Here is an 18,288-nt window from a genome sequence, read left to right as displayed (position 1 = left end):
GAGTTTCCATCACATGCAGGGACCCGAAGGGTGTGCAGCCACTTTCTTGAAGAGTAAGACCTATCTCTACCTCTGCACAAAGAACTGCAGATGTTTTTAGGGGTTATAAATTACCCTGTCTCTCAAAATCCAGCTGCTGCATGGTACGTGGCAGGGCAACCTTCTGCCACATCCCCACAGCCTAGAAGGGTCCCTTCCCTCTCCTCCCCTGCTGCTTGTTTGAAGGCTCCTACTGCGGCCTTTTGTTTGCCCCGTGAGACGGACATGCTGCTTATTTGCAGTGTGATAAAGCCGAGGATCAGGAAAGGCTCACACTCAGCCTCAGGTGTGCAAAGGACCCAGGCTCAGCGAGTAGATGAGGAAGAAGCCAGCGATGGTGCCGGAGGAGCCCCCTACCTGCGGGGTTTGATCCCGTGCCTGGGTCCGGGTGAGGCACCCCTGGTGTCCGAAGACCTCTCTGCTGAGGGCCGAGCAAGCAGCCCTGGCCTGCTCCCTTTTGTGTCGTGCTGCACATCCCTCAGAAAGCAGTCTGTGGTGATACAGCAACATATCGGTGTCCTTCCAGAAGGCTTTAAGGAGTGCTCCCCATCCTGAGCGAGTAGAGCTGAACCGAAAGCTGCTGCTTTGCTAACTGCGTGCTCAGCGCTCCCAGAAATCCCTCGCTGGACCAAGGCTCAGCTCTCGGCCATGTGCAGGGAATTATCCCCGCTTCTGCTGTGAGCAGCCGTGGGCTCGGCCCCTCTGCCTTTGCCTCAAAGCTCCGGCGGAGCTGGGGAGCTCCCGGGGGAGCTGCGGCCGCTCGCGCTGCACAGCCCGGCCAAGGAGCGAACTCTGATTATGCCCTGGCTTTAAGGGAGTTTTTCTCTCTTCTGTGCTTGAGATTTTTATGGATCCTCAGAGCTGGTTCTCAATCCCTGCTCTTCTCTCTGCGCTCCTGCAGCAAGCTGGCTGCGGCTGCAGGAGCAGGTGCCATCCCGTCTCAGGGAAGGTGAAACCATGAGATGTTTGGGGCTTTGGCTGGCTTGGGCCAGTCCCCGGCATCCAACATCCCTTCCACATGGTTCTCTTCTCCCTGATGTGTCCATGTCCCTTGGAGTGCAGGGGCTGGTCCGTGACGCTTCTCCCTTCGCTTTTTTTTGGAAGGCGGCTGCACTGGAATAAATTGGAAAGTTTACTTCATGTAGCATGGAAATAAAAAAGCTCATTCAGAAAGTTAATGATTTATTTTATAGTTTCATTATCAGGGTCACATTACTCAATAGCATTTCAAACATGTCATTTGTACAAACTATGGTAATTAAAATTTATAACGTACTTCATCAGCGGCATATGAATCTTTTAGCCAGCACTCTGCTGTCATATAAACAGTGTAATTTCAGCTGCAATTCACCCTTTATTGGCTCTCATTTGTGATTTAACAGCCATCAATGACTGTGCTATAAAGAATAAATTAACCATCCGTAAACCTTATGATGACAGGGACAGTCAAACAGACTTAAACTGCCTCCACCAGGCTCTGGTTAGCCAACAGGGATCAGGCGTGGGAGGTGCCGGCGTGAGGGCTGCTCCTGGCCCCGGGGTGCTGAGCACGCTGCACCCCCTGGGGTGCACCAGAACCTCCCCAGTGGGCTGCTGCCCCCCTGCCAGCGCTGCCCTGCCCGGCAGGAGGAGTTCCAGCTGCCGGCAGGGAGCCCCTGCTTCAAGATCTGCTCCCTGATGCTCTTGCTCCAGAGGCACGTTCCCAAGAGCTGCTACATCCCTGCACCTCCTGCTGCAGCCATCCTGACAGCTCCTCCCAGTGCTCCCAGTGCTCCCGGCAGCCAGCCTTGCGTGGGCAGAAGGGCAAGGGATGGGCAGCACAAACCCAAAGCCCAGCAGCTCCGGCCCCGGCCAGCTTTATGGATTTGAGAGCAAATCTACCACGAGCGATTTCTTAATCGGGGGCTCCTTGCAGCCGACAATTATCCCGCAGCTTATTTGTGCCCATCTTTTGCAGAGGGAGCAATACGTTTTAATGGGATCCCTCCTATGCTTAGAGCTGACACTGTACAAAGCTAATAAATGATATGGATTGGATTTGTTACTGAGACATCTCCAAGGAGCCTGGGTCATACAGGCCAATAAAATTGGCCTCATAAATTTACCCTGACACACAGGATTACTCCAGCATTGCTGAGGTCACCTTCTCACACTGATTTATTGCCAGCCCATGGGTTAATAATACTGTTTACAGGGTTGTTGTTTTCCCCTACACGTAGCAGATATTAATCAGCACGTCCGTGCCTTTTCGGCGCTCTGTGGGCGGGTGCAGTGCTGGGGAGACGTGGGGTGAGGACATGGTGGGGAGGGCGAGCTTGATTTATTTTCTAGCCAAGACTTTTTGTGTTTATAAAAACCTTCCGAAAGACCTCTGCAAGAGGAGCGAGACCTCCCCGTCAGCGAGTCCCGAGGGCAAGGAGGGGGCACTGGAAGCGATTTTGGCCGTTCCCGTCTCTGGCACGTCGTGCCGTGCTTGTGCGGCACACACCAACCCCCATGGGAGCACTGGAAAGCGTCGCCCAAACTTCTGCTCCATCCAAACACAGCATAAAACCCAGACAGCCCCCGGGACACCCCCTGGCCCCGTTACACCCACCTCGGATTGTCCTTCCCCGGCTTGAGCCCAGCAGGCAGAGCCCAAAGGCTGCTTTCCCTTCCCAACCCTTGCACCTGTACGCCCGACCACATCACGAGGACAAGGCCGGGTTTTTCCTGAAAAAACATGGAAAGACACAGCCTAGCGAGCCTGCTCTCTGCCCCGGCCCTCTCAAACACACCTTGGGCTTTCTTTTTTCTTTTTTGTTTGCCAGGGCTCAAAACCCTGCAGTAAGGGGGGCAGAGCTGTGTGTCCGTGTGTCCATGTGTCCGTGTGTCCATGTGTCTGTCCCTGCCCGGTGACATTCCCAGGAGTGCTCCCTGTCCCCTTCTCCAGCACCAGGAGCGGCTCCGCGCGCTCAGCAGCCGAGACCCGGGGCAGCCAGCCTCGCTCCTGCTGCTTCGTGTTATTTTCATCCTGCCCTAATAGGAGGGGACAGGTGAGATGTGCTTCAAAACACTGTAATCATATTTTAAATGGAAATGAAATGTGTGAATTAAATGTAAATTACAGCAGAATGGAAGGACAATCACTATTAGTTAAGGTCTGACACCTATTTTTGCAGACCTTTCCTAAATGCCACAACTTGTTTCTCTGCGCTTGTGACGAGGACTTGTAATTACGTGGCAGCTGCTCCTGCAGCCAGGCGGGCGGCGGGTACCGAGGGGGGCCGGCGTATTTCAAACAGCGATGGACTGCTTGTTGGTTCTGCAAAATTATGAAGCAGCAATGATATTTTTATTCGGGAACCATGAAAATAAACCTTGGTGTTTTCCCCCTGAAAAGGTGAAGCGGTAATACAAAAGGACGTTTTTATAGAGTCAAATTTATTTAAGGGTTCCCCCATTTGCTTTTATATTGGAAAAATATGTGCCCTGCCAATGAGCCAAAATTTCTTCTTTATCTTTAATCTCTTCCCCACCTCCCCCGAGCCTCTGGCTGTTCCCACAGCCCCGCGGTGCCTCGCAGCCTCCCAATGAAGCCTCGCTTGATTTTTCACGATGGGAAGCATCCACAGCCCCCCGCCTGCCACGGCACCGGGGTGCGAAACGCTGTGCACAGGGACAGATCCTGCCCTGGGGATGCTGCAAAGCCAGGCAGCAGCCGGGGATTTGCTCCTGGGCATGGGGATCTCCCACAGCAGGGTCAGAAGTGGCACGCCGGGGCCAGGGCACAGTCAAGGGACAGCATCCCTGCCTGGGAGAAGTTGGCCACAATTCTGAGACAACTCGTATGCAACGAAAACGGTGCCTGGTGGGGGAAATGGTGCTGAGCAGCTCCTGGTGGCACCCGTCCTTGGGTGGCATCTTCCTCTTGTGCCCAGCGTCCTGCCTGTCCCCCCGTAAAGACAAAACGTTTACTGATCCCATCACTGCTGGGGCGGCTGTGGGAATTTTTCAGCCAGGAAAAAAAAAAGAGCAGCCCTGTCCCGAGGAAGCTGAAAGCTAAGTGCTGATTTAACCTGCTGTTAGTACCTGCGGCTACTTGGCAAGTTTTTGATTTTCTAAGTACTGGACAGCAAATAGTCAAATGAAAACTGATAGCTCCGAGACCCTGAACATATTGTCCAGGACATTCTGCTCTGATGTATATGAGCTTAGGTGAGGGAACGCCTGGCTCCGGGTATCACGGGGGGCATGCAAATGTCATTGTACGCACTCGCAGACATTTAGCCACACTCGCAGACATTCAGCCACACTCCAGCAGCAGGGCTGGAGCAAGAAACAGGTTTTGTTCATTTCTCAGGTTTCCCTTCCCCTTTTCAAAGCAGAAGATTATTTGCACTTAATTTCTTGCAATGTTGTACAATCCTATACATCATCCCGTGTTGGGATAATCACAACATTTAATTCTGGTTCCAATAGTTCTTACAGATATATATATATGGTACATTGAAACAAAATGCGTTTTGAAATGGAAAAAAACCCTATGCCATTTAATTCCTAAAAGGTCAAACTGAAATGCTTTGGCCTTATCGAAATGATTTTCTCCTTTGATTTTTCTTTCCAAATGCAATTTCATCAAAATCAGTGCATTTCCGCAAATGTTTCACCTTTGGTGAAATGGCATCCTCTGACAGGGAAGGGCTTGGTGTGGAAGCTCCTGACCAGCTCTTGTGGCTGCCGGCAGGCAGGGAGTAGCTGGGAGTGAGCGTGGGGCTGGCCCCGTGGGCACTGAGGTGTGCCGGGCTGTGCCGAGTTGTGCCAGGCTGTGCCGGGCTGTGCCAGGCTGTGCCGGGCGCGATGCCGCGGTGCCCCTCGCCTCCCTGCCTGGACCACTGCGGGACGCGCGGCTGCGATGTGCCAGAAACTCAGAGAGAAGTTTGCAAGAAGTCAGGACACAAACCAAAGCAGGGCAGAGGGGAAAGCAGCAGCTAACTACAGGCAGAAGAGTCCGGGGATCGCATGGACAGCACTGCCATGAAAGCAAGCATGCACCAAGCCAGGAGGCTTTGCACCACGGACAAACACAAGGCAGGACTCAAACCGAGCTGTTCCGGCCGGAAACCAGCAGTGAGGAGCCCAGGCGAGGGCTTTCTCCAGTGCCACGGTGCCCGTCACTACACGAGCACAGAGCTCAGCCTGTGCCCACGCACCGAGCAGGCTGGGGCTACGTGCCAGGGCTGGCGGTGGCACAGCACCGACCCCCGGCACGGCACCGACCCCTGGCACGGCTCTGACCCCCGGTACGGCCACAAGAGCTGGGCCAGCAATGGGATGAAGGCGATGGGATGAAGGGGAAATGGCTCTCATTCCTATCAGGTGATTCACCACCCTGGCCTGTGCCGAGTCCTCCCTCCTCCCTGAGCATGCAGGGAGGATCCAGAGCCTTCCTGCCTGTTTTTACAAAGCTTGCAGCATTGTCAGGAAGGAAAGGGTACCATCTGGTTAGCCCTTGTTTACTGCACACCCTGCCAGTTTGAGCTTATTAATCATATTTACCCAAGTATCTTAATTACTCCCTGTCTAGCGACTTGCCTTGCACTCAGCTGTTGACCCGCTCCCCTCCCCTCTCCCTCGCTCTTTTTTTCCCCCTTCTTTTTAATTCCGTTCTATCATTAATCACAGGAGCAGCGTGGGCAGAGGAATCCGCGGCTCGCCTCGCACCGCCGTGGTGCTGCATTCGCCGTGGCCGGACCGGAGCTCACGGCCAGCCCCCGGCAAACTGCAGCACGGCCAAGTGCAATCGGGTGGCCAGGACCCCGTAGGGGACCCGTGCCCAGCTGGGTGCATGGGTCCGGGTGCTGCTGGGTGCTGCTGGGGCCCCCTCCCTGCCATGCCGGGGCTCGCCGTGCCGGGGCTGGCGGAGGGCGTGAGCGCGTGGCGAGGAGACACCATTAAGGATGGTAATTTGTTGATCCAGGCTCTCCCGGCGCTCCAGCGCGAGAGTGGCACCGTTTTCTTTACGACCTCATAAAGTCACAGCCGAGAGGCCGATTTGGAAAACAAACTGCCTCAGGTTGACAGATAATTAGATACAGGGGACATATTATACGCCTTTGCATATAAATGCGCTCTGAAGCACGTTGGTTCATCAGAAGTTTAGGCTACAGGAGGAGCAGGTAGTCCTGGCACATCAGGATATATGCCCTGGTGCCGCCCAGAGACGACAGCTCCATTTTATGGCCCTTTCAGCTCCCGTTTGCTGTGTGCTGTGAGCATGGCTGCGCTTGGGAGGCCGAGCTGCCCGGTTCGGTTCGGGCTGGGCTGCTCCTCCCCGGCAGCCCCGCGAGCTTCCCCCTTCCCCCGAGACGGGGCTTGCGCTTTGCATCTTGGATTTTATGCTCCCGTGCTTGCAGCAGGGAGGAGTGGCTGAGCGGGGATTCATTACTATTATTACTATTTTTGTGTTCCTATATCATGTCCAAACCTCACTCTTCCTGCAAGTGAGCCCGCTGAGAACAGCGGAGCAATTCGGGGATGACACGGCCCTTGTATTTATACGGCAATTCGGCATCCTGCTCTCCCAGCCCCCGAACCACGAGGTTCCAGATATTAAAACAAAACAAAACAGTTGGGGTTCCTTTTATGCACTTCAAGATTTAAGGTGCCATCCAGCCGGGTTGTCAAGCTCTCAGGGTTTGCTTTTCCAAACGAAAGCCAAGATCCCTGCACGACCACACGTCCTGCTGGGGGTGTTTGCAGAGCATAACCCTGACGTGTAGGATTTGACCAAATTCTGTGTGCATTTTGCATGTACCTCTGCACTCGCTTTTCAGGGGTTTCTCCCCCTCCAGATTGGATCTGCCCCACACTAAGGTAGCCTCTCTTTCCCAGCTCCCCCCCTACATCTCCCTCTATTTTTGGGGGGAGGCAGAAAATGTCAATTAAATGGCCATGTTCCCAAGGAAAGCTTCATTATCAATCATTCTCCCCCAGAAAGGGAAAATAAAAATGTGTGTGGGAAAGATAAAGCTGTCAGAAAAGGAAAGGGAAAAAAAAACATCCAACCCTGAACCCCCAGCAGCCCCCATGGAAGGAGGGGATATAAATAGAGTCGCTGTCACTTTGATGAATTAGATCTTCTGTTAATTAGGATACATTGATTTAAGGGTTGTCCAACCAGATAGACCTCTTTCCTTTCCCTTCCCTCACAAACTGCAGCCCAGGGTGGCGGCGGTGCATCTGCACCTTGCCTCTCCCTGCCTCCTCCTTCAATTCCATTTCCACTTCTGCGTCAGAAGGGAGCCCGGGCAAATCCTCCCAGGTGACGTGGCAGAGCTGAGGCTTGAGCATGCCTTTGGTGGGGAAAATGCTGGTGGGCTGAACCGTGGGGTGTTTCTGGCCAGGATTTACCGAGGCTGGGGCCTGTGATGTGGTTCGGCCCCAAGTTCAGCTCGGGATTAAGCAGGAGCCCTGCCCGGGGAGCAGGAGCCAGCGAAGCCAGGCGGAGCGAAGCACCCGCCGTGCCGTTTGGGGAACGTCGGCCACGGAGGGATTGCACAGGGCGAGTCAAGATCAGGGCTCCAAAAAAAAAAAAGCCCGGCATCTGCAGCTGAGGCTGCGTCTCCAAGTGCACGTGGGCGCTGCGTCAGCAGCACATGGAGCAGCGAGATTTCAGCAGGTGGCACAAAGCAGGGCCCTGCGTGCCTTGCCTGAGCTGCCCTGGGGGGGCTGCAGAGCCCTGGGCACTGCGATCCTGTCCTCCCCGTGCCCTTTGTGAAGTGGTGCTCCCCTTGTTCTGGCCCTGACAGCAGCTCTTGGCTCAGGTGAGCCCCGGCTTTGTGCTCTCTGCACCCGCGACCTCTCCTGCTCCTCCCCGCGGCCCCGCGGCAGCCCTCCAGGCTTTGCAGGTTTCTCTGTGCCTCCTGTCGTCACTCGAGCACCAGCGAGTCCGAGGGAGAGAGGGGAGAAAAAGTGCTGTGCTGTGTGGATTATTGTGTGTTTGTCATCTGGAATGGTATAAGCTGTAGGTACAGCATCTCCCAGCGGTGATTTATGGCCCCTGTCAGGCAGCACCAGCGCTTTGTCTGCTGTAGCGTGGAGGATGAATGCGGCGCTGTCAGCACCGGCAGGGCAGTCTTTCTCTCGCTCTGCTCCGCACACTCGCTCCCCATTTCACGCCACTGAACATAAACAATCTTTTGTAAACCTGACAGTCACACTTGCTTCTTTGGAAACATAAAGCAGGAATGTATGACTCGGCTTTCATTACCCAATTTCCTGGGCTGTGCAGAGAGCTCTCCAGGAAGACGGAAAAGGGGAGACCCCAGAGGGCTGGAGAGATCCCAAAAAAAGTACAGGAAAGGGCTGCACCCCACTGCAGGTGGATCCCAGCACCCACCAAGAACAACCGTGCCCACATACATGCTCTGCACCATGATTCACACGGGTATTTCCCACCACAGCTCTGGCACCAACGTGCCCGTTGCAGGCAGCAGCTCTGCCTTCCCAGAGCAACGCACATCACCAGCCTCAACGTTTGCCCAACATCTTCCTTCCTCAAGCAGAAAATCTAACAGCAGCGTAACACCGGGACCACAGCCTGCTCGGTAATGGGCTCCCATGTGCCCACCAGATGTAACAGTCTTACAAAAGCTAATGCACTGTTATTGCTATTAAGAGTAATTGTAATAATCCTTTATCCGGAAAGTGCCCAAAGCTCTCTGGTCAGCTCCAGCTTTTCCCGAAGCCAGAGTTCAGAAGGCACGGTGGGAAATGGGCAGAAAGGCGGGGAAAGAGCCAGCCGAAGAGCTCTTCTCGGCCCTTGGGGCCCCAAACCGATGAGCTCTGCATTGGCCTGCTGCACGTGAGGCAGGATTGCCCCCAGCACCCGGGGCTACCCCAGCGTGCAGGTGAGGTCCCCAGCCTTGGTGATGAGTACTTGGAGCAGGAGCACGCAGGGTGGTGGGGCTGGATGCGCTAACGGGGACGCACGCGCTCACCGGCGGGGCGCTGAGCCCCTCGCTGATAGTGAGCGGGGAGGTTCAGGCACTGGCATAAAGCACCGTGGATTTAAAACCTGCCAAGGGGCAGCGTAAATGCTGTTGATCTTGCGGATGCTGCAAAAGGTCTGAGGAGCAGGTCCGGCCCGCTCCTGCTGCGATTTACTGCTGCTGTGCTGAGCGAGAGGGCGGCACTCGCACGGAGAGGAGCTGGAGCCAGGCCGCTCGTCCCCATGCCAGCAGGGACACCGAGCGGCACGGCTCCTCGGTAAGGTGGGAGGAAGCAGGCACAAAAAGCAAAGAGGAAGGAGCTCCAGCCCCATGGGCCCTCCTGGCTCCCGAACAGTTGCCAACACCTGGCCGGCTCCGGGTGCGCATCGCGCCTCGCCTCGCCTTGCCGCCGTGTTTCACAGCAGCAGCTGCAGCCATGCTGGGACCATCTCTTCCCTGACACACTCCTCCCGATCCCGGCCCCGGCGCTCCGCTTCTGTCCTCTCAAATCCTTCCTTGTGACTTTGGGATCAGGGACGCCAGGCGGGGGGCGTGGCGGAGGAGGGAAATCGCTCGCAAATACTTTGCCGTTTTCTTTTCCAGATGGTTTGGTTTGGAAGTTCTTCCGTGTAAGCCTGAGCGCCGAGTCCTGAACATCTGCTGAGGAGGAGCCCCCTCAGTGTAAATGCAGAGAGGCTGCTGGAAGGGCACATTTCGGGAGGGTTTCGGGCTCCCGGTGTGGGTCACCCAGCGGCAGCCCATGGCAGTGGCTGTAGCTGTGCCAAGGACACCTAGAGCTTAGGGAGACGCACCCTTTAAAAAAAAACCACATAGTTGCATAAATCTGAAGAAGCAAACAAGCTGGTTTCTTACATTGTGGCCTTTTCAACGAGTTTTAAAACAATTATTTATACTCACGAGCACAATCAAGTAGCTGTTTTAGTGGCAGCACCGCCTCCATGCTTTTAGCTGCTGAGAGTGCCTACATTAGCAGCTGGGACGGCTGGGGCTGACCGTGCTGGAGGCCTGCAGGAACCACAGAAAATATGAGTAACCAGTTCAAGGGATCAGGGAGAGGAAAGGAAACTTTCCTGGCAGGTTGCTGCTCCGGGCGCTGTCGGCTCGGGAGTGACTCGCTGTTGCCACGACCTCATGGAGAGTGCCCGTGTTTGTGCAAGTGCTGCCGGGTTCGCTGGGAGCTTCCTGCGGGAGGGATGAAACCGGAGCCACGCCAAAAGTGGCACCAAATCATTCATCTGCAAGTAGGAATAATTGCGGCAGCAGATGACGTATAAAGAAAAAAGGAAAAAAAAGGCTGGGGAAGCCTGAGAGATGCTCGGCGCCCGGTGCGAGTGCTGGGCTGGGGGCTGATGTTTGCCCCCTGCCTCCTCCTGTCCAAGCCCTGTGCTGCACCGTGTCCTGCTGCCAACACACTAGTGACCCCAAGCCATGGAGGTCCCACCAAAAGCTCTTCAACAATGGTCCCAATGACCTCTGAGCAAGCTCTTCCCTTCGTTCAACCTGCCCCTGCACGTGCATTTGGGTGTCCATAAGCACATGTGAATGTACATGCTCGTCTGCTTGGAGCACACAGGAGAAGCAAATCCAAGGTCCTCTGTTGCACTTTGCTGGGAGAGACGTGTAAACTACCAGCGTGGGCTGGATTTCTTCCTTTTCAACTCTGACCCATGGATTTTAATAAGAGAAACCTTCTACAGCACAGCAATCTTGCTATGGAGAGAGCAGAATTAGACAGCCAAGCCAATTGACCGGCATCTCTTACACTTTACACAGGATTTTAATTTTAATGAACCCGCAGTGGTTGCAAGGTTACATCTTCAAATCCATTTCACCCTCCTCCCGTCACACCACAATCATAAATAGCGCTGGCTTTAGAGAGGTGTTGTGTTTAATTGAAAGTTCACTTGCAGCTTCCATCAATTTGCTTTCCTGTCCCCTACAAACAACCTATCATTTTAGTTAAGGACAAAACCAGAAATTTTATGGAAAACAAGCTGCTTGCAGAGAAATGATAATTAGGTGACTGTTTTGGAGGCCAGAACACTAAACAACAATTCAATTATGTCGTTGTCTGCTCTTTTTTCATAACAAAATAATTGTTGGTGTATGGGAACTACTGAAAAAAAATGGGACCAGCTGATTTTTGTGGTGATAAGTGCAGCTGGGAACAGAGGGTCCCAGGCCCCATCAAACACCACATGTACTTTGCTGCTACTTTGAAGAAATTTTAGAGGGAAAATACACATTGGAAAAAAAAAAAAAAGAAAGTGGAAAATTGTTTAGCCCTTTCCACCTAATCTGACCTCCTTTCTCCTTCCCAGAGACAAAACAGAAACCAGACAGGATTTGGGAAAGCTGAGGGAAGGGGAAAAAAAACTATTAAAAAAAGAAAAAAGATTTTCCCTGAAATAAATACGCTGATTTGCTGCCTTCATGCCGCACAAACACAGAGCCACAGACGCACGCAGATACCCACACCTTGGCCCTGCACCAGGGACAAAGCCACTTGCCCAGGGCCACACAGGAGGGCAGGGGGACGAGCCAGGCATCCTCCCGCACCCAGAGACCTGCACCGCTCGCCACCCTTCCAACCTTCAGCTATTTATTGTGTGTTCTGTCTGAGCTTGTCCTCGACGCTTCTGCTGGAAAAAAACCAACAGCCTTTAGTTGCAGGGGGACACAGAGGGAGAAAGCAGCAAACTCTGGGGCTCGGCTCCTTCTAAGGATGGGTGCCATCACCCCTGGCACAGCCCCTCCTTGGTCAAGCTAAAAGGCAGAGCCAGGACAGAAGCTTCTAAGAGATGAACAAGCTTAAGGAGATGAACGAGGCTTTTGCTCTCATAATTTAGCCTCTGGTGCTCGGAGTGTTCAAGTATATTTCAAACTGAATCGACATCCTAGGAGGAGCACGGGCAGGATATAGAGCAGCAAGATTTAGCTAACGTATAACCTGCAACCGCCTCGATCCCCAGCCAGGTAGTGATGGAAATGCCTTAAACATCATGTATCTGCAGGTAGGGTGAGTTTGCTTTAGTGTAAAAACGACCCCAAAGTCAACCAGCTGCTACCAAACTACAAAGAAAACCATCGTAGTGCATTCCTACCCGCTTGGCTCGTTCTGCAATACCATAATACCAAACTGAGCCGTGCCATGCCATGTGCTGTCCATTCGGCTTTGTGTGCTGGGGTCGTGCTGGTTTAGCTGGAAAACCGAACCCACATGGAAAACCAAATATTGGGCACAGAACTTTCTTAGAAGAAGATGGCACGTGCATGCTTGAGATCGCATTCAGGACCTCGTAACCGTACCAAGTGGTGGCTTCAGCTCCTGCCAGCTAAACTCTGCATGGGTAAAACTCCTTCCAGCTTATTCCAACTCCTATCGAATTTTAATGTTGTTTCCCTATGCTAAGGGATCCCTCCTAAGCTGTGCCCGTCCCAGCTGGCATCATTTCTCCCCGTCCCACTCGGGGTGAGCACACTTATTTCCATGGGGAGCATTGATTATTTTTCCTGCAGCTGCACTTGCTGCGCACAGGAGTTATGGGGCTTTCCACACCTGCGAGAGAAACATTATCCTCAGCCTTCAAGGGTGAAGTATCCTATATTTAGTTGGACTACATAATGATTCTTCTCTATCTTTCATATCAGGATTTAAGAGCACCCTGGAGCTACAAAGTTTATTAGAACCCATAAGAAGAACTGTACCATAAACGGGACAACCGTGGCCATAAACCTGCACCTTGAAGTTGTAACAAATCCTGGGATGTTGAAGTAGGACACGGTCTTGTCTCAGTCAGCAGAAAGGAAAAGAAAAAAAAAAGGAAAGAAAAAGGAAGAAATGCAAACTTAAGCAGAAAAGAGGCCTGGAAATATAGAGGAGAAGAAAGGGAAAAAATAATAATAATAAAGAAAAGCACGCTGCTTGCATAGCCCTCTCAGCAGGAGCCCTGGGAGAGGCGCCCACATGATAAAACACAGCTCGGATTAATGGGGAGAGAGCAAGGGGCGCCCACAGGCTGAGAGGGCCGAGCAGGTGGGAGGCAGGAGGTGCGCGGTGCTGCTGGGCGGCAGGATGCTCGCGCTGACTGCTCCTCATGGCCCACTGCCAACGAGGGGACAAAATCGCAGAGACTTGGGACAGAGGCAGGGTCCCCTCCTGGTAACATGTGCTGGAAATGGGCTGGGGGTCCTCGTCCCCTCCGTGCCACCCCACGGCCCTTGGGACCCAAGGAGCATCATGCAGCCACCCCATGCCTCTTCTCCATTGGGCTTCCCCTCCTCAGCTCTCCTACCTTGTCACTTATTCAGCTCCTATTTCCTTTCCTCGGTAGCCAAAATAATCTCAGCATCTAAACCTCCCTGCTCCCTCTGTTTCCACCTCTGGAAACATGTCTCCTGCCCTCTGTGGCCACCGCCACCGCGTGAGCCCAGGACCCGGCTCTGGGCTGCGGAGCCAGAGAGAGCCCCGTCCCTCCCCACCAGCCTTCACTCTTTGTCACATTGGGTTATTTTTGCTGCTGTTGAATAGATTAAATGACAGAGGGCTTTTTTTTTAAAGTAATTGAGTTTTATTTTGGAGAGGGAAAAATGGAGAGCTAAGTGGGAAAAGGAGAGAGATAGGAATAAACCACACATCTTTTTATATAGGATCCACAGTTAATTCTTAATTAGAACTGACAGATGCTTCTCCCATAATCCTATTCCCAACATGTTCTGTTTGCTTTGTTTGGCGCTGCATGATACATGGTGGCATCGTAATGACCTTTTGCAACTCGTCCTGGAAGTGTTATTGGCACTCCAATGATTTATTGCATGTTCCAGTTGATTACTGGGCCATTTGTCAACATTTTTTTTCGCTCTCCATAAACCTGTCTCCTGTGTCACAGACATTCGCTAGCATGAAAATTTAAACAAATACAGTGTGCGGCTCGCAGGCAGCGTCTGACTCCTACTCCAGGCTTCCAGCACAAATTCATTCTGGCCTCAGCAAGCGTTTAAACTTTGCAGCGCTCGAGCATGAGGCGCTGCCTGCAGAGTGCATCAGACAATGGGAGACCTGGGCATTGCTTTGAGAGTCTTATTTTAGAAAGCTATCTCCGGGTGATCCATGCTACTTGCTCAATTGTTTATTGGCATTTTGGTACCACTTATGGGAATGTGGGAAAATCAGCACTGGAATTAACCACCAAAATAATTATCCTTAAAATGACTGCCTGAGGATAGGCTGTGTTCTCCTCCGCAATTACCACCACAGATTTCGAGTGGCAGGGAGAGGTGCTGGCGAGAGGAGCAGGGCAAGGGGCTGGGGATATCGGGGGCTGCCCTGGGGCTGTGCAAGCCCCCCGACCCCACACATCTGGAAGCACAGCCAAGGGCAAATGGAGCCTTGCTACAGGAAGGAGGCTTTTGGGACAACTGCAGAGCAGACATCACTCAACTCGGTAATGCTATTTTGAGTAGATAGGTTAGGGATCGGGGAGGGGATAGGATTCAGACTGACCAGAATTCTAAGGACAAAAATGCAATTATTATGGCCTGAAAAGGGCCAGAGTCCCTCGTGCTGATGAAGTCCCAGGTCCCCAGGGCACCCCGAAATGGCCGCCACGAAGGGAAGCACCCAGAGCCACCTGCCTGATTTAAAAATCCTGGCCCGTCACTAAACGGGATGTAGTGGCTGTTACAGTGGCCTGGAGCATCTGCACTGCATTTCGAGGAAGCTTTTCCAGGCACTCGTATAAATCACCACTTCTTGCTGCAGTAAAGGAAAGGTATTGTTTCACTGCTGTGACATCAATGCAGGCCACATAAATAATTTTTTATTAAGTGTGCAGTGCCCTGTAAAAATACACACACAATTTGAGGATACTGCAGAGCGAATGCAGAAGCACGGCCAGCTCTAAATAGTCTTTGCTGTGCAGATGAAGCTGGGATGAGAAAGGAAACTTGCCGGGGTGGGGAGCGGGGTGGCTGGGTCTTTTTCCAATTCCAGCTCAGATCGGCATGTAATGTATGGCTTAATTTCCTCTCAAATTAGACACTTGATAAAAAAAGTTATTATATCTGTCAAGTTGCCAGTGCTTTTTATGAGTGTGATAAACTAAGAACCACTGCTTTACAAACCTTGATAGGATGTTTCAGTACCTGGAAAACAATTTTATTGCAGCCTGGACTACTAACAAATTGCAAATACTGATTAAGCCATAAAGTTACAACAACATTAAAAAATAATGAGAGGTTATTGCACAGGGGGAAGGCTCTTAAGCAGCGGATGCAGCCGCCCGTTCTCCATTGTGCACAGTAACAGGCCGACCTGCAAAGTGCATTTCCCCAGCAGAGCTTCCCCATCCGCCGCCCCGAGCGGGGAGCCCGGCTGCGTGCAGGTGCAGGGGTGGCTGACGGGGAGCTGTGTGGCTTCTTCCCTCTGTGGCCATGCTGGGAATCCCCTTACAAGCGTTTATATCTGCACCCTGTGCCTTTCTGACTGGGGGGATTTGAAGTCCCCTTTGCACAGGGACACTGCCAGGGCCCGGCTGTGGCACAGATCTCAGTGGGCACCGCTGTGCTTGCCACTGGGCTTGGTCTGCAGATCTGCTTGGAGCAGCCTCCCAGGAACAGAGTGCAAATGAGGCTCTCCTGGCTGCCTGACCGCGGCCACCGTGGCCGCAGGAGCAGGCCCCTGTCCACCGGAGGACAGCGCCTCAACAGGAGCAGGGCGCTTCGGGCCCATAAAGGCCCAGGGAAGCCTCCCCAAATGGCTGCGCCCCTGTGCTAGGACTCTGACACTCGTCTCCATCTTGAGCAGGAGCTGAGCTCCTGAATATCAAACAGCCTGGCTCCCCGATCTCCTGGTGGCTCAGTTCCCTACCTATAAGATTAAGTCAGAGCACTACAGCATGGGGACAGGCAGAGGCTGTGCCGAGGGCTCGGGGTCTTCCTACACCCCGCAGGCCTGTGCTTGCGGGCAGAGGGATGTGCTGCCTAACTAGAAATGAAATATCAGGCCGTGGGGGAACTTTGGGGCAATTTTTCATCTAACACGCCAGCGCACTCTGAACCCAGTGTGCCTGAGAGCCAGCACCAGTCACCAGCACTGGGTAAAGGGGGAAACCCAGACGTCAGCCCCCCAACACCGCCTGCTGCCCCCACCCTGCCTTCTGCTGCATCCGACCCCCCGCCGCACAGCTCTGCAAACACGAGCGTGTTTGAACAAGGCTCTCATAATGGTTGTTTGGACAGAGACTAGACTGCCAAAACCTCCCGGGGAGCCGGAGAGAAATTCCTGCTGGGAAGCTTCTCCGACGGCCAGGCCCTGTGCGGAGCTGCCGGGGTTTGGCAAGCGAAGCACAGCCGTGTGTCGGCGGGGCTGTCAAAGGCCATTGGACTGCGGTGAGATTCGGGGATAAAGTACACCAAGAGCCTTCCCCAGGCCGTGGCGGAAGGCAGGGCTAGATGTGCCAGCAAGACGAAAAGATCACCCTAAACGTCAGTAAAATACATGCCTCTGAAGTTTTTTGGGTACTTTGGGGTCTTTGTGGATGAAAGGTAATATACACACTTAAATTTCTATTAGCATTTCTTTAGCCACGCACTCTTGTGACAAGAGATGGCCAAACTCTTCAGAGTGAGCAATTTATCTGATTAATTTAACCCTCTGCTAGTCTCCTTTTTAACCATATCTGGGTTATCTGTGACGTTCCATTGATCTCAGTGATTCACAGGTTTATGGTAAAGAACCCTTCCTGCAGTCCTGTCTCCCAGCCCGGCGGCTCCCCAGGAACATTTGCTTTCACTGCTGCCCTTCAAGTCTGACTGTTCAGAGCGTGCAACTGGTGACCTCAATCACACGAAACTGGTTTTGGTCTCTGATTAATAACTTGGCTGTGCGAAGGCCAATGGCAATATGAACTCCTGTACGGCAGGGACACCACAAGGACAATACAAATCACCTCTCGGCTCTCTTGCTTTGTCAACCCTCCCAGAGCAGAACCACTTCCAAACTGGGGCATTTCCATGGCGGGCAGTGAAAGCCCACACCTGCACATCAGACCTGGCCCCTGCTCACAGGCACCCTGTCCATTACTAGCACTTGTGCCAGGACTGATGATCCACTTCACAAACACCTGAAGAAAAGTTGCAGTAGAGGGCTATGAATGCAGTGGCATCACAAAACCACTCCAAATTCAAGCTAATATTCACCCTTCTTCTCTTTCCCACCATCTGCTGAGCTGTGCTCGCTACGCAGGTGCTTTGAAAGTCCCCAAGTCTGGGAGGATGCAAGGCAGGCTCAGCTGGGACTTCACACCTGGCAGATCCTCCTAATGGCATTTTTGCCCTGCAGCAGCCTGCCTTCCACAGCCCAAGGTCCTCGGGCGCGTGTCCTTTCTTCCTGCTCCTGAAGAGCAAACTTTGCAGCTCTTCCTCCCTCCGGCTCTGTTCAGGGCCGTGCTCAGTTGCCGCACTGCCGTGTGGCTGAACCAGCAATGCTGCGACTACAAGTATTTAGGGTTCTTGCCAATAAGGTGGATTCCTGAAGTTGATTAAAATGTAGTCACTAAAGAAAATAACTGAAAGAAGTGAAGCAATCAGGCAGGCAGAAAGATGAAAATAACAGAGAGAAAATGTCTTCTGGTGCGGAAGGATGGTCCTGTGGAGAGGGCCATAGTGACCCCAAAAGTGGCCTTCTCCTTTCTCCTTGGTCTGGCCTGCAAGCAGAGCCCCTGTGTTTCTACAAGTCTCAGGCTACAAGCAGAGCTTTTCATCTGACCTCCCTGGAAGGAAAACTATAGAAAAAGTATTGCAAAGGTGGCGATAGAGGGGAATCCTTTTTTTTTAAACTGAGCTTATTCTAATAAAAAAACAACAGCCTTTCTACAAAGCCAGAGTGGAAATATCTCCAAAAGCCGTGCTGTCCCCTGTGCACCTGTCCGAGCAGGACTTCTGCAAGCTTGGGTGGCAGCAGAAAGCAGCCGTGTGCTCTTGCTGTGCCTTTTGGTGCCCTGCAAAGACGCTCGAACAGCCCCCGAGAGCAGACTCGCTCCCTGACGGTGTCCGAGCTAATGACTGCTGCCTGCTAACAGAGACCATCAGCGCGGATGCAGCCCTGCACAGGTGCAGCCCCACCGGTGCTGGTGCCATGGCTGCAGGCATCGCTGCCAGCCTCCATGTCCCCGCATGTCCCTTACCCTGAGAGGCACCCAAATATTGCTCAGCAAGCTCCTTGCTATCCAACCCAGACAAATTATGGTCGGCCTCC

The 18,288-nt window shown here is 53.0% G+C and overlaps 1 long non-coding RNA gene across 6 annotated transcripts in view; it reads right to left on the bottom strand.

The window, feature by feature from the left end:
• LOC121060344 overlaps nt 1–18,288 on the bottom strand; it is a 139,305-nt gene that overhangs the window by 13,845 nt on the left and 107,172 nt on the right. For all 6 annotated transcript variants that reach the window (XR_005814796.1, XR_005814795.1, XR_005814797.1 and 3 more), the window contains exon 4: nt 397–1,152. This is a non-coding gene — a long non-coding RNA (uncharacterized LOC121060344). The remainder of the gene's footprint in view (nt 1–396; nt 1,153–18,288) is intronic.

This window comes from Cygnus olor, chromosome 27, assembly GCF_009769625.2.
Source record: "Cygnus olor isolate bCygOlo1 chromosome 27, bCygOlo1.pri.v2, whole genome shotgun sequence".
NCBI classification, from domain to species: Eukaryota; Metazoa; Chordata; class Aves; order Anseriformes; family Anatidae; genus Cygnus; species Cygnus olor.
Note: the sequence above shows the minus strand (reverse complement) of the source record. Positions and strands in the feature narration are given on the sequence as shown.